General features: G+C 40.8%; 1 pseudogene; it reads right to left on the reverse strand.

The window, feature by feature from the left end:
- Positions 1–4,909: 4,909 nt before the first annotated feature.
- Positions 4,910–6,631, reverse strand: LOC102736844 (keratin, type II cytoskeletal 7 pseudogene; annotated as a pseudogene).
- Positions 6,632–15,081: the final 8,450 nt, after the last annotated feature.

The following is a 15,081-nucleotide window of genomic DNA, read 5'->3' on the forward strand; positions in this document are numbered from 1 at the left end:
GGGGAAGATTATGTTGGGAAGAATCTTAAATGGGGAATCAGGAGATCTGGGCTTCTGACTATTCTCCATTTGCCTCCACCCCCAGATCTGTTCTCTGCCCTACTCCGATTTCTGAGAGGCTGGGCTCTCTGGACTATTTCATCCAGGCATCTAGTTGGGTTTGCCCAATGGGAGGCACTGACAGGGGATGGGAGTAAGAGAAAACAGAGAGGTTGGGGAATGTCCCCCTCCTTTCCTCCCTGTATTGGTGCCACAGTTCTGGCAGTGGCTGTGTCCCTGCACAACCAAAGGTCAGGTAACATCTCCCCCAGGCTCCTACTCCCAGAGGACTACTTCAAGGCCTGGGGGAGACAATGGCTTCCTGCTGTCACTAGTTTCTAGATGCCTCCCATGTGGGTTTCCTTAACTTTGCACACACCTCTATAAGACGTGATCTCATCAAAGTCCCTTCAGTTGAATCATCAGATACTAGGACACTGGTGGGGATCTCAGTTCAAGATCAGCTCTGCCCCTAACAAGTTGAAAGAAATCACTTCTCCATGGGCCTCGGCACACCATTAAGTGAGGGAAGGACAGATGACACTGAAAGTCTCATCCACCTTGAAGATTCTGCACTCAACTTGAGTCTGAGACAGGACAGAGTCCTATCTCAAGTGAATTTTTGCAGCATATTTGTTTAAAGATGCTCCTTTTAAGGGAAAGCTACAGATGTTTACCTTCCCATTTTTATTACTTCTGAAGGAAATGTTTCAACAGAATGAGTTGAGTCAACAGCTGGTTGGGTCAAACATTTTAATTTCATTTCCCTCCCCTGCTCTGAGCCTTCGAAGAGAGATGCAGAGTGCTCAGCGCTGCTTAAACAATACTCACTGAGCCTCACAGTCCAGGGAGAGGCCAACATATCTCTGCCAGGGACAGCTCATAGCACCAGAGCCACCAACAAGCTTTTGGAGGTCCCGAGCCAATTCCAAGTCCTTCTCCTTTCCTGACTCTCTTTGCTCTCCAGTTCTTTTTCCTTCTTTCCCAAACTCAACTCCTGCTTCCTCTTTCATTTATTTATTGCCTCCTGTCTTTTGTGGCCATTTCTCAAGACTACTAGAGGGACAAGAAATACAGAGGTCTTGGTCCTGCAGCTTCAGTGGTTTATTCAAAGAGCCTACTGGCAAAATGGCTGATCGGCAGGCAGCTTCTGAGCCTAATGCCAAGAAGGCTCTGCCACTGCAGGCTATCAGTACCTCTACTGGAATAAGACACCTCACAAAGCTATCCACCTGGAATGGATGAGCAGCTGGCATAAAGGACATTTGGGGTGCTTCCAGCTAGGCACAAAGCAGAGATTGCCTGCCAGAACTGCTGATATGATCCAAATGTTTGCTTAACTTCTATTTGAGCACTCATTCCAGGGCTGGCCGAAAACTCAATTTCAGTCTGTTTTGGCATCCTTCATCTCTGTGTCCAGAGAGAAGGCTGTTTCTGGGGCACCAAGACTTTAGGGGACCTTCTGGTCATCAAGTCATACTTCACAGCATGGCGTCTTCAGACCTGAGTGAGCCTTCTTGCTTCTTCTGTAGGCTGCTCCTGAGACCTTGGATCTCTTGATAGGTCTCCCTGGATAAACCACATAGGCATCCCATCTCAGCACACTTCCAAGAAGAGATGGCCAGGTCTCTCCTTCAGGATCCATAGACTCCTCTACTCTCATCCACTGTAAACAGGAATGGCAGTCTTCAAAAGGGAGGAAATTCTTCTCCCTCCATGTTTCTTATCAAGATACATTATCCATGCCCTGAATCTTCTCCTCTCTTTGGGGCTTAGGCTTTTTTTTTTTTTAAGATTTTATTTATTTATTTATTTATTTATTTATTTATTTATTTATTTATTTATTTATTTATTTGACAGAGTACAAGCAGGGGTATCAGGAGAAGGAGAAGCAGGCTCCCTGCCAAAGGCTCAATCCCAGGACCCCGGGATCATGACCTGAGCCAAAGGCAGAGGCTTAACTGTACTTAACCAACTTAACCTAGGGGGCTTAGGATTTTAAAAGCAAAAGCCAGAATTTCTGCTTTCTGCCCTGCCACCTGCTTCCCCTGAGTTGAATGACCACAGGACTAGCCCCTTGCTTGAATAGGGGAAGGTATGAGGAAAGGGCAGAGAGAGAAATAAGAAAATAGATCAATCACTCAAAACTTCAGAGAAACACCACTCATCTTTCACAGCTGACTTATACTTTCTTCAGTTCATATTTTAGCTGATCTCAACCTCCCAACCTCACCTCCACCACTACATAGCTTTAGCAATGGGTGGGAACATTTTCTTTACACAGACAACACAGGGACACATGTTTATTGAGCTTTGTGAGCATTTTCACCACGCACCCCATTCCCAATTGGCAATCCACTGAGCCACAGACACCACTGTGGGGTCTCTCAAAGCCTCCTAGTCCTCTCCTAAACTGGTGCTGAGGAAATAATCCAGATAGCCTGGGGGTACCACTGGAGGGCAGACAGGCAAGAAGTCCTAAACAGAGCTCAGATCAAGAGCACAGGCTTTTCTGCAGCCAGGTTTTGAGTCCAAACTCCCACTCTGCCAACTATGAACAGTGTGATTTTAGGCCTCAGTTCCCTCTAATGTAAACTGTCTATAACAATAGTACTTACTTGATAGGACTGCTGCCATGAAACATGAGAATGTACACAAAGCACCATCCTTAGCATTTGAGGGCTCAATAGGTGATCCCTGCCTTCATTATTAAGACTATCTAGTACATGTGCCCCAAACTCTTCTGGGGCTCTTCTGACCCCTTCCTGTCCATAGGGATCTAAAGACAGATTGGCTATGAAAAAGATGAAGCAGGCAACATGGTGCCCATGATGCAATCCCAGGAACCAGGAGCCCCAGACTTGGTCTCCCAATGACATGTTGGGTGACAGTTCACTAGGCATTGCTTTGGATGATACTGATGCATGAACAGCTTCACCAGCATGATAGAAGCACTCTTAATCCCAATGTAGAGTATTGCAGAAGGCTCTTAGAAAACATGATGCCTAAGATCAATCTGGAAAAATGAGTTGAAAGTTGCCAGGTGGAATGGAGGGATGAGAATGAGGAAGATTCAAAACAGTTACATTAGAGCATGCAAAGTAGAAAGTGAAAATGGAGAAGTGAGCAGAAGTCAGGTCATAAAGAGCCTTATAGATTATACTGAGAACTTTAGAGTTTATTCTGAAGCTGCTAAGAAGTCACCAAAGGATGTTAAGAAGTAAAATAGTTGGGTTTTTATTTTAAAAATGAATGCTGGGGGCGCCTGGGTGGCTCAGTCGTTAAGCGTCTGCCTTCGGCTCAGGTCATGATCCTGGGGTCCCCGGATTGGGTCCCACATCGGGCTCCCTGCTCAGCGGGAGGCCTGCTTCTCCCTGTCCCACTCTCCCTGCTTGTGTTCCTGCTCTCGCTGTCTCTCTCTGTCAAATAAATAAAATCTTTAAAAAATAAAAATAAAAATAAATAAATAAATAAAAATAAAAATGAATGCTGGTATTAGTGTGGGAAATGAGTAAGAAGCAGAAAGACTGGTAATAGGAAAACAGGTAGGAGGCAATTGCAATAATCCAGGTGAGAGACGATGATTCTTCAAACTAAGTCAGTGGTGATGGCAAAGAGAGATGCATAATAATAATTTTAATAGATAATATTTCAGTGTTTCCTATGTGCCAGGCACTGTTCTAAGACCTGTGTATGGGTTAAGTCATTTAAAGCTCACAAAAGCTCTTTGTGTCAGGTACCTTTTTTATTCCTAATCTTCAGATGAGGAAAATGAGTCAGGGTCCCACAGACAGCAAATCTGCAGAGCCAAGGAGTCTAATTTGGACAGTCTCACTCCAAAGTTCTAATCATTGCCCTGTACTCCTAGGAAATTTTTGGAAGGAACTACCAAATTGGTTGTGGGGCTTTGTTAGAGGGAGAAATCAAGGATTACCTTTAGACTTGGATAACTGCATTGATAATGTTGTAAAATGAATTCAGAGAATGATGGACTTGTTTTGGAGAAGCTGACTTTCAGGCACCCACTGAACATCTAAGGAGAGATGTTGAATAGGCACTTGGCATACTGGCAACTGAAGGGAGACTGTCTTATTCACATTTAAGTTCTCAGCACCCGGACTGTTAGCAGGGGCTTAAAAAGTGTGCATTCAATGACTGGAAATTTGGAAGTCATCAACAGTCATCTACTGTAAGAGCAGATGTGATCACCCAAGGAAAGAATATAATGTAAGAGGAGAAATGGATAAATGATAGATTCTGAGAAAGAACCAACATACATATAAGGAGTAGACAGAGGAAGATCAGCCACAAGGGTAATCATTCAACACATTTTAAATTCTCCATCTATATAATATGGAAAGCAATACTTCTTCCCTTGTTATGACATAGTGGTAAGGAAGGGAGAGTGACAGGATTAGGAAACAGAGAACTATCAACAATGATCAAAATTATCAACACTTAGTTATAATATGCATCTAATCTGTTATACGAAAATGCCCAGCAAGACTTCTTTCTAAATAAGGATGACTTGGACAGTGAAGAACATGGATAAGAGGAGAAGGATATAATCTTATGGGCCAATATAAACCCATACCAGGCTCTGCCTATCAGACAAGGCATGACTTCAATCCCACCCCTGTCAGACTTTTCCTGCCCACTTTACTCACTGATGGGCCTTGTACAGACACAGCATCCCTGCAAATGTACTCTAGCAGGGTTCATTTCAAAGAAAGCAGGACTACTTCAAATCCATATTTACCTGTGAAAATCCCAAAACAATGATTACTGGGATACCAGAATTTAGGGGGAAATGAGGATTACAGAAATATTTTTTAAAAAGGAGGGTCTGTATTATTTTTATAATGTTTACTATTCATTCACTGATAAAAAGGTGAAATAGTACTGAATTTCTCCTATAGACACATATTTAGCGGTGTTCCCACCAATACATACATCCCTGGACATTTGATTTTATTGTTCCTAAGCAGGTAATGTCTCTTACCATCATTTGTTTTTTGTTTTTGTTTTGAGGTTTTGCTTTATTTCCAGAAAGGCTGATTTATTGGAAGCTCTTCTGACATCATTTTTCAGACTGCCTGGCAGTCTTGGGACCAGGGATGGGAGTCCTCCTGTGACTGTGGAGGACAGGGGTACGGGTCTCTGCACACTAGGGCTCATTTTCCTATGCTCCTGTGGATGGCAGCTGAGGTCCTGATGGAATAGGACTTGATGGCCCCAGGCATTCCGCCACTCAAGAAGCTCAAGGCACTGCTGTTCATGGCTCCTCTGAAGACCAGCCTGGCCAGCATCCTGCCACCTCCACCAGTGGAGTTCAGCACAGAGATGTTCACAGTTCCCACACCATCTCCCGCCAACTGCGCTCCTCACCCTCCAGCTGCTTGGGGTAGGTGGGGATCTCAATGTCGAGGGCCATCTTGACATCCATAAGCTCCTGGTACTCGCACAGCTACCATGCCATGTCCTGCTTGGCTTGCCACAGGGCGGCCTCCAGCTCCTCCTACTTGGCACATGCATCCTTAAGTGCCAGCTTCCCATGTTCTTCAGGCTCAGCAATGGCAGCCTCCAACTGAGCACACTGGTTCTTGCTGCTGTCAGTCTCAGCCTGAAGCCTCTGAATGACATAGTTCATCTCTGCAATCTCAGTGGGGCACTCCAGGGGTCGTCTTCATGCTTCCCAGCCTGGACCTGAGGGTCTCAAACTTGATCTGGTACCAGGCCTGAGTCTCAGCTTGGCTGTATTTGGCCATCTCTTGGTCTGGCCCCTGACCTCAACGATGATGCCATCCAGGTCCAGGGAGTGGCTGTTGTCCATGGACAGCACCATGGACATGTCCGAGATCTGGGACTGAAGCTCTGCCAACTCCGTCTCATAGAAGGTCTTGAAGAAGTTGATCTCATTAATCAGGTCATCTACATTGGCCTCCAAATTCACCTTGTTCATGCAGGCATGCAGGCAGCATCTGTGTCCTTTTTTAGCACCAGAAACTCATCCTCAGAAGCCAGCGGATGATTAATTTCATCTTGGTACTTGTTCTTGAAGTCTTCCACAATGGCCTGCATATTCTGCATCTCCACCTCCAGGCAGCCCCCATCTAGCTGCAGCGACTCAAACTGCCTCTACAGGCCAGCAATGTGGGCCTCAAAGATGCCTGGAGGGTGGGAGGTCAGCTCCTCTTGGCTGACTTCTGCTCCTGCAGCAGGGCCCGCTTGGTCTCCAGCAATTTGTTCTGCTGCTTTAGAAACTGCACCTTATTGATGAAGGAGGGAGTTGGTGTTGAGGGTCTTGATCTGCTCGTGCTCCTCCTCGTGCATCTGCTGGATGGAGGGTTCAATATCCACCTGCAGTGAAGCCAGCAGGTTCTGATTGATGGTGACCTCATGGATGCCAGCACCCACTGGGCCTGCGTAGGGGAAGCACAGGACCACAGCGTGGCCAGGAAGCACCCAGGCTATAGAGGCTACTGCTGCTGAAGCCACCAGGTTGTACAGAGCTCAGGCACACCTGGGTGCCCCACCCTGGAAAGGCAGTGGAGCATGAACTAAAGGCCCAGGATCTTAAGTGGATGGACATACTGGCTAGACCGGGCTGGACTGAGCAGGTGCAAGGGAGCTGAATCCCCTTACCATCATTTGTAATAGGTTAGCCTGATACAGAGTTGCCAGATATACTAAATAAAATACAAGATGCCCAGTTAAATTTGGAAATTAAGATATATAACAAATAATTTTTAGTACAAGTATGTCCCAAACATTACATGGCTTGAAATATACCTATAACTAGACATCTTGTATTTTATTTGAATCTAGTCTAATAGCAATGATCTGTTCTTTTTGTAGGATTCATAACATTAATCTGTCTTGGAGATCTGAAGGCCTCTGGTGCTGCACATAGGACAGTTCTATCTTTGCTGGTTAGGGACCAGCTCTGGTCAGGTGGGTAGAAGCTAGGTGGCTGGTTTACATATAAGATGTAGCCTGGCTCCCTGGTCCTCCATGCTCACTTTTCTTCTGAGCTCCCAAACCTACCAGGCAAGCCCAAAACTCCAGCAAAGAAATACCTTGGCCAACTTGAACATGAATCTGAGGGCAATAATAACACCTTTTTTACATTTTTATTTCATGCTGAACTCCCCTCTTCTAATTTTAGCTTTATTTGCCTTTATTTTCTCTTTAGCTTCAATGCTGTCTTTGAGAATTCCCTGAACTGGTGAAAAGCTTTCTAACTGTGGACCCAGCAGGGTGGCCACTATCAAACTAAAGGAGAAGCCGGTCCTGTTCTCAGTCCACAGACAGACAAAACTCTGCTTCTCACTACACCCAGAGGAAGCAAGGGGACCATCTTTCAAACCATTGTAATCATCCATGCATGAACTGTATATTGTTCTAAGACATTTGCAGAAGTATCCATGTGTCTGTCCACCCCTTCTCGAGTTCTGCCAACAATTACTACTGATCACCTTATCTTACTAACAAGGCAAAACCAAGCCCCACATCATGGAAAGGTACTGGTGCTGGAACCATGTCTCAGAGTCCCACTTAGTGACAAGCAAAGACACAGTAATTATGGTTGTTTTTTAAACACTTAAGGCTTACAGCACCAGACTATGCATCTTCACTAAACATAAAAAACCTGGTGTTCGCCCCCTGTGTTGGGTGGCATTATCACGGTGCTCTTTAGTTCTTATTGCTTTTTATAGAGAAAATTTTAAAATACTCTTTTTTTCCCTTCCATTCTCTACACTTCATATGGTTCCTTCCATTCCTTGTCCTTTGATTCTACCATATCTGTAAAGCCATATCACATTCTTACAACTTTCCAGGATGGTCTCAAGGACTCAGTTCTCAATGGCTAGTAAAACAATTCATTCTTACACCTGTTGACCATGTACCAACACCAAATCTATGCTAGGTGTTTCATATCATATCAGCATTTTATAATGCATATAGGACAGAAAACTCCTATGTGCAAGGTACTGAACAAAGACAGTTAACACTTTACAGAACAAAATTAAAAATACATTATGGTACTAAAAATAAAAAAGGCAATAAATGCTCATGGAAGTTTAAGCTCAGTTTTATAACCTCAGATAACCACTAAGATGATAACCTTGATACAGATGAAAGAGGGAAATGTGTTTTCTCTTCTCCCTGGAGAGGAAAATGCATTATCTTCTCTTCACAACTTTCAGGCACCTGACAGCTGAATTTGGCCTTGGGCCAGTGAGTGACTCACTTACTCAGTTACTGCCACAGTAATGAAAGGGTCTTTTGCTCCATCAGTTGCAGGTTTTTGCAAGACGTTAGACAGAAGCAGTTTAGAAATATCAGTAGACACCATCCTTCTCAGTAAGGCAGCCCAGTAAGGTCCTGGGACTCTGTGGTGGATCACACTTGGTCACTTCAGAGAGTCATTCGAAGAAGCAGTGTAGAGAGCTCCAGGCTCCAACACTCCCAAGCCAGGCTGAGAAGAGCTGCCCAGAGAATGGCTTTGGCTCCACTGGAACATTCATCCAGGTAGGAGGGGATGTAGAGAGACAGCACAGGGGAGCTCCATGGCATAAATCTCCATTTCAGCAAAAACTTTAATTAATTATGCAGTTTCAGTTAAATCATTTAGCCTTTCTGAGCCTCCCTTCTCCCCGCTCAGTGGTAACAAAGATTCTGAACTACCACCTCTCAGTTGATCTCAGGCATAAGTAACATAATCAAAAGATGTTCAGGAAAACATAAAATGAGAGCATGAAACTATTCAGCCTTCATTTTCCCTGCCATTATGTCCCTAAGACCACATCAAATCCAAAGCAGACACTTGCTCCAGAAGACTTTTCTCCCCACAAAATTTCTGGGAACAGATTAACGCCAGGTGAAAGAGGAGGTGAAGCATTTAGGATATATATTGATATGATACATAGATACGGGCTTTTTCTTTTGCCTTCCTTTTATCTTTTTATTTTGGTTTCTTACTGATATGACCTTAAACTAGGTGATTTTTTTTCACCTCCCTTGGTCTCTATTTCAATATTTGTAATATAAGGAATCTCCATTTGAATGCCCAATGGGCCTCTCAAGGCTAACTCTCCTGAACCAAGTTCTCCAAACTAGCCACTACCAAAGGCATCCGTAACTCCATGCTGTCATGGCTCATCCACTTGGGGTCACCCTTGACTCTGCTCTCTTATACTACACATCCAATTCATTAACAAATCCTATTGGCTCTACCTCTAAAACATCCACAATCCAACCATGCCTCCCACACTCACAGACCTTTCTGAGCTAAGTTGCTATCACCTCTCCCCGAAGAACTGAATCATCTCTAATTGCTCTTTCTGTTTCCCCCTTGCTTGTCCCCCTTCCCCAGTCCAGTAGCCAGAAGGATTTTCCTAAACCCTGTGTATCTCTGCCTGAAGATCCCGAAGGCAAAGTATGAGACAAAGGCTTCTGTGTACATAAAGTATGAGACAAAGTCTTCTTTGTCCCAGCCTGCAGGTGGAAGGAACAGGCATTAAAATAGGAAAGGAGGTAGAGTTAATAAAAGAAAAGTATAACTCAATCAGCTGATGCTTTGTCCCAAGAGGAACTTGTAAGGGGCACCATGAATACCTCTCAGAGCCATGTGCCTGGGAGAAGGGAAGAAGCATTGGCTTCTGTCTCCCAGTGATCAAGGGTGCTCCAAGGATCTGTTATCCACCCACCTGCCCCCACAATGGTATACATGTGAGTCTGAGGGGATGTCCCATTCAATAGGTGTAGAGGAGCCCAGGGAGGACACTAAGTATGTGGCACAAACTCACAGTAGGGCACTTGTAAAGTTCAAGGTGGAAATGATTGCTGCCTTTATGGCTAGAATAGGGGCAAGACTGAGCCCGAAAAGATCATTTCATATTGCTACGCTGTTCACAACCACCCAATAGCTTTCCATCTTCTCCAGGATAAATCCAAAGTCTTCACCATTACCCATACCAGTTTCCCCACTGTGCCTTGAAGACCTATATACATGTGCCATTTCAAGGTCTTTGATCTTACACCTCCTTCTTGTCCCCACTTGAAACATGCTGCTCAAATACCACCTCATCAGTGAGGGCTTCCCTGATATGATCTTGCATAGAAAGTCCTAAGGAATCCACTAAAAAACTATTTTAAAAGTTAGGGTAGTAGACCAATATTCAAAAATCAATTGTATTTCTTTACATTAGCAATGAACAATTCAAAAATTAAATTAAGAAAACAATTCCATTCACTATAGCATCAAAAACAATAACATACTTGGGAATAAATGTAACAAAAGAAATGCAAGACTTGTACACTGAAAACTATGAAATATTGAAAAAAAAATTAAAGTAAGACCTAAACAAATGGAAACACATTCCAATGTTTATGGATTAGAAGACTTAATATTATTAATCAATTTAAAGACTCAAGGCAATCTTATCAAAATCCCAGCTACATTTTTTTCAAAAGTTCACAAGTTGATTATAATATTCATATAGAAATGCAAGGAGTATAATGCTAAGCAAATAAGTCAGTCAGAAAAAGACAAATACCATCTGATTTCACTCATATGTAGAATTTACGAAACAAAACAAAACAAGCAAAGAAAAAAAAAAAAGAGAGACAAACCAAGAAGCAGACTCTTAACTATAGAGAACAAAGTGATGATAACCAGATGGGAGCTGGGGGGAGCAGGAATAGGTGATAGGGATTAAAGAGTACACTAATCATGATGAGCACTGAGTAATATACAGAATTGCTGAATCTCCATATTGTACACCTGAAACTAACATAACACTGTTTGTTAACAATATTGGAATTAAAATTAAAAACTTCATAAAAAATAAATTAAAATAAAATCACTTAAATTTAAAAACAAACAAACAAAGAAATGCAAGGTACCCAGAATAACCAAAACAATCTTAGAAAAGAACAAAATTGAAAGACTCACACTTCCTTATTTGAAGACATAAAGCAATAATGATCAGGACAGTATGGTACTGGCATAAGGACAGAGATACAGATCAATGGAATACAGAACAATGGAATGGCATCTGGACAGAGTCCAGAAATAAATTCATAGATTGATGATCAATTGATTTTTGACAATGGTGCCAAGAATATTCAATGGGGAAAGAGTAGTCATTTTTGAAACAACTGGATATCCATGCAAAAAAGAATGAAGTTGGACCCCTATATCACACCATAAATTAAAAATTAACTCGGGTGCCTGGGTGGCTCAGTTGGTTAAGCGACTGCCTTCGGCTCAGGTCATGATCCCAGGGTCCTGGGATCGAGTCCCACATCGGGCTCCTGGCTCAGCAGGAAGCCTGCTTCTCCCTCTCCCACTCCCCCTGCTTGTGTTCCTGCTCTCGCTGTCTCTGTCTCTGTCAAATAAATAAATAAAATCTTTAAAATAAATAAATAAAATTAACTCAAAGTGGGTGACAGACTAAATATAAGAGCTAAAGCTAAAAAACTCTTGAAAGAAAACATACAAATAAATCTTTATGACCTAGGATTAGGCAGTAGTTTTTTAGATATAGTACCAAAAGCACTAACAGCAGAAGAAAAATAAATTGGGCTTCATCAAAATTAAAAACTTTTGTGCTTCAAAGGATACTATCAACATTGACATTAGTACAATCTATAGAGCTTATATAGAGAAGGCAACCAACAGAATGGGAGAAAGTGTAAGTAACATATCTGATAAGGAACTTGTATTCAGACTATATAAAAAAAACTCTTACAAATCAATAATTCAAAAGTTATGATATTGTACTAAAGTTATATACAATGTAACATCCAACATATAACCTATTTATAAAATGTACAAAAGACTTGAACTGACATTTCTTCAAAGAAGATACACAAATGGGCAACATGTACACAAAAAATCTGCCCAATCTCACTAGTCATTAGGGTTATCAAATCAAAACCACAATGAGATATCATTTCACACTTACCAGGATTGCTATAATCTAAAAAAACAGATAATAATGAATGTTTGCAAGGATGTAAAAAAAAAACCCTGCAATCTTCTTATATTGCTGGTGGGAAAGTATAAGTGGTGTAGCCACTGGACAATGGCTTGTTTTGGAAAACATTTCCTCAAAATGCCAAACATATGACCCATCAACTTCAATCCTAGGAATATGTCAAAGAATCATGAAAACATATAAGCACACAAAAACTTATGTACTAATTTTCATAGCAGCATTGTTCATGATTACAAAAGAAGTGGAAACAACCCAAGTGTGTATCAACAGATAAATGGCTAAACAATATGTAGTACATCCATACAATGGAATGTTATCCAGCTTTAAAAAGGAATGAAGTACTGATGTATGCTACCACATCAATGAACCTTGAAAACATTTAGCCAACTGCAAGAAATCAGGCACAAAAGACCATACTGTGTAATTCCATTTACATAAAACGTTCAGAATAGGAAACATCATACAAAAAGAAAGATTAGTGGTAGCCCTAGGCTGGGAGAGGAATAAAGGATGGAAAATGACTGCTTAATGAGTAAGGAGTTTGTGAGTGATGAAAATGTTCTAAAATTAAATAGTGGTGATGGTTGCACAACTCTTTGAATCACCTAAAAACTACTGAATTGTACACTTTAAATTTTATAAATTGTGAATTAAATTTTATAATATGTGAATTATATCTCAATAAAGCTGTTATTAAAAAATAGCAACAATATGAAATGCTTGCAAGGAGGCAGACAAACTGGATCTCTCACACATTGCTGGTGAGAATATAAAATACTACAGTTATCCTGGAAGACAGACTAATAGTTTCTTTAAAAACTAAATATACACTTACACCATTCAGCAATCACATAGCTAGGCATTTATTTCACAGAATGAAAACTTACATCCACACAATATCTACACAATGATTGTTCCTACAGTTTTATTTGTATTAACCAGAAACTGGAAAGAGCCAAAATGTCTGACAAAGGATGAATAATTGAACAAACTGATACATACCATGAAATATTACTCAGCAATAAAAAGGAATGAATATTTGATACACATAACAACTTAGGTGGATCTTAATGACATTATGCTGAGTGAAAAAATGCCAGTTTCAAAAATTCGTATACCATATAATTCCAATTACAAAACATTCTTTAAATGACAAAATTATAGACATGGAGAACAAATTAGAGGTTGCCAGTGGTTAGGGATGGAGAGGGGGTAGGAGGAAGATGTGACTGTAAAGGGGTAGCACCAGGGAGAGCTTTGTGGTGATGAGATCATTCCATGCCTTGAGTAAGTTGGCATTTACATAAATCTACAGCTATGATAAACTGACATAGAACTATTCATACAAACACACACACACTGTACCATCAATGTCAATTTCCTAATTATAATATTGTATTAAAGTTATATAAGATATAACCACTGGGAGAAAGCTGGTAAGGGTACATGGCACTGTTACCTCTATGTACTATCTTTGCAACTTCTTATGAATCTATAATTATTTCAAAATAAAAGTTTAAAAAATAACTAAAAACTCACAAAACACTGTTCTAGAGGCTCTATAAAAAGTCACTTTATAAATGTTCCAGAAAAGGAAAACCTGATAAATTGGACTTCAGCAAATGAAAATCTTTGGCTCTGCAAAAGACCCTGCCAAGAGAACAAAAAGACGAGCTATAGACTGGAAAATATTTGCAAACAACATATCCAACAAAGGACTAATATCTATAATACATAAAGAACTCTCAAAACTCAAAAGTAAAAAAAAAAAAAATTAGAAAGTAAACAAAAAATATGGACAAACATTTCATCAAAGAGGAAATATATATATTTATATATATATATTATGAACACATAAAAAAGATGTTCAACATCATTAGGGAAATACAAATTAAAACCACAATGACATATCACTATGCATATATCAGAATTATTAAAATAAAGAATGGTAATATCAAATGCTGGCGAGGATGTGAAGAAACTGCATTACTCATACATTGCTGGTGGGAATGTAAAATGATATAGGCACTCTGGAAAACAGTTTAACAATTTCCTTTCAAAACTAAAAATGAACTGGGGTGCCTGGGTGGCCAGTGGGTTAAGAGCCTGACTCTTGGTTTCAGCTCAGGTCATGATCTCAGGGTCGTGAGCCTGAGCCCTGTGTTGAGCTCCCCACTGGGCATGGAGCCTGCTTAAGATTTTCTTTCTCTCTCCCTCTGCCCCTTCTCCCAACCCCCACTCATGCTCATGTGCACACACTCACTCTCAAAAAAAAAGCTGAAAATGAATTTACAACTTAGAAATTGCACTCTTGAGTATGTATCCTAGAATCAAAACTTATTTTCATGAAGAAACTTGTACAGCTTTCTTCATATCTAAAACCTGCCAACTACCACCCCCCAACAGGTGAATGGTTAAGTAAACTATGGTACATATATACCATGGAATACTACTCAACAATTAAGAGGAACAACTATTGATATGGCAACTTAGATGAAAGTCAAGGAAATTCTGAGTGAAAAAAAATCATACTGCATGATTACATTTACATATTCATGAAATAACATAAATATAGCAATGGAGAACAGATGAGTGGTTGCCAGGGATTACAGATTCAGGGAAGAGGTGTGAGGGGAGCTATAAAGGAAGATCACAAGAGAGTCTTGATAGAATCTCAATTCTACTCATGGTTACATGGAGATACACATGTGATAAAATTATACAGATATACACACCCACACAGATGCATGCATGCCCAAATGATACTTATGTAATTGCTGAAATCAGAATAAGTTCTATAGATTATGCCAATGTCAATTTCCTGGTATTGATATTACAGTTACACAGTATATTAACACACGGAGAGGCTAGTTGAGGGGTACCTAGAACCTCCCTGTCCATTTGTTTGTACCTTTTGGTGAGTATACAATTATTTAAAAAGTTTTAAGAAATAAATAAAATAAAATAAATACAAATAAAATTTTTTTAAAAAAGAAAACCAACTTCTCTTTCCTACTCTTCCTTCTCACAAAAA

The sequence above is a fragment of the Leptonychotes weddellii genome, chromosome 12 (genome assembly GCF_054177405.1).
Source record: "Leptonychotes weddellii isolate Sample4059 chromosome 12, ASM5417740v2, whole genome shotgun sequence".
NCBI lineage: Eukaryota > Metazoa > Chordata > Mammalia > Carnivora > Phocidae > Leptonychotes > Leptonychotes weddellii.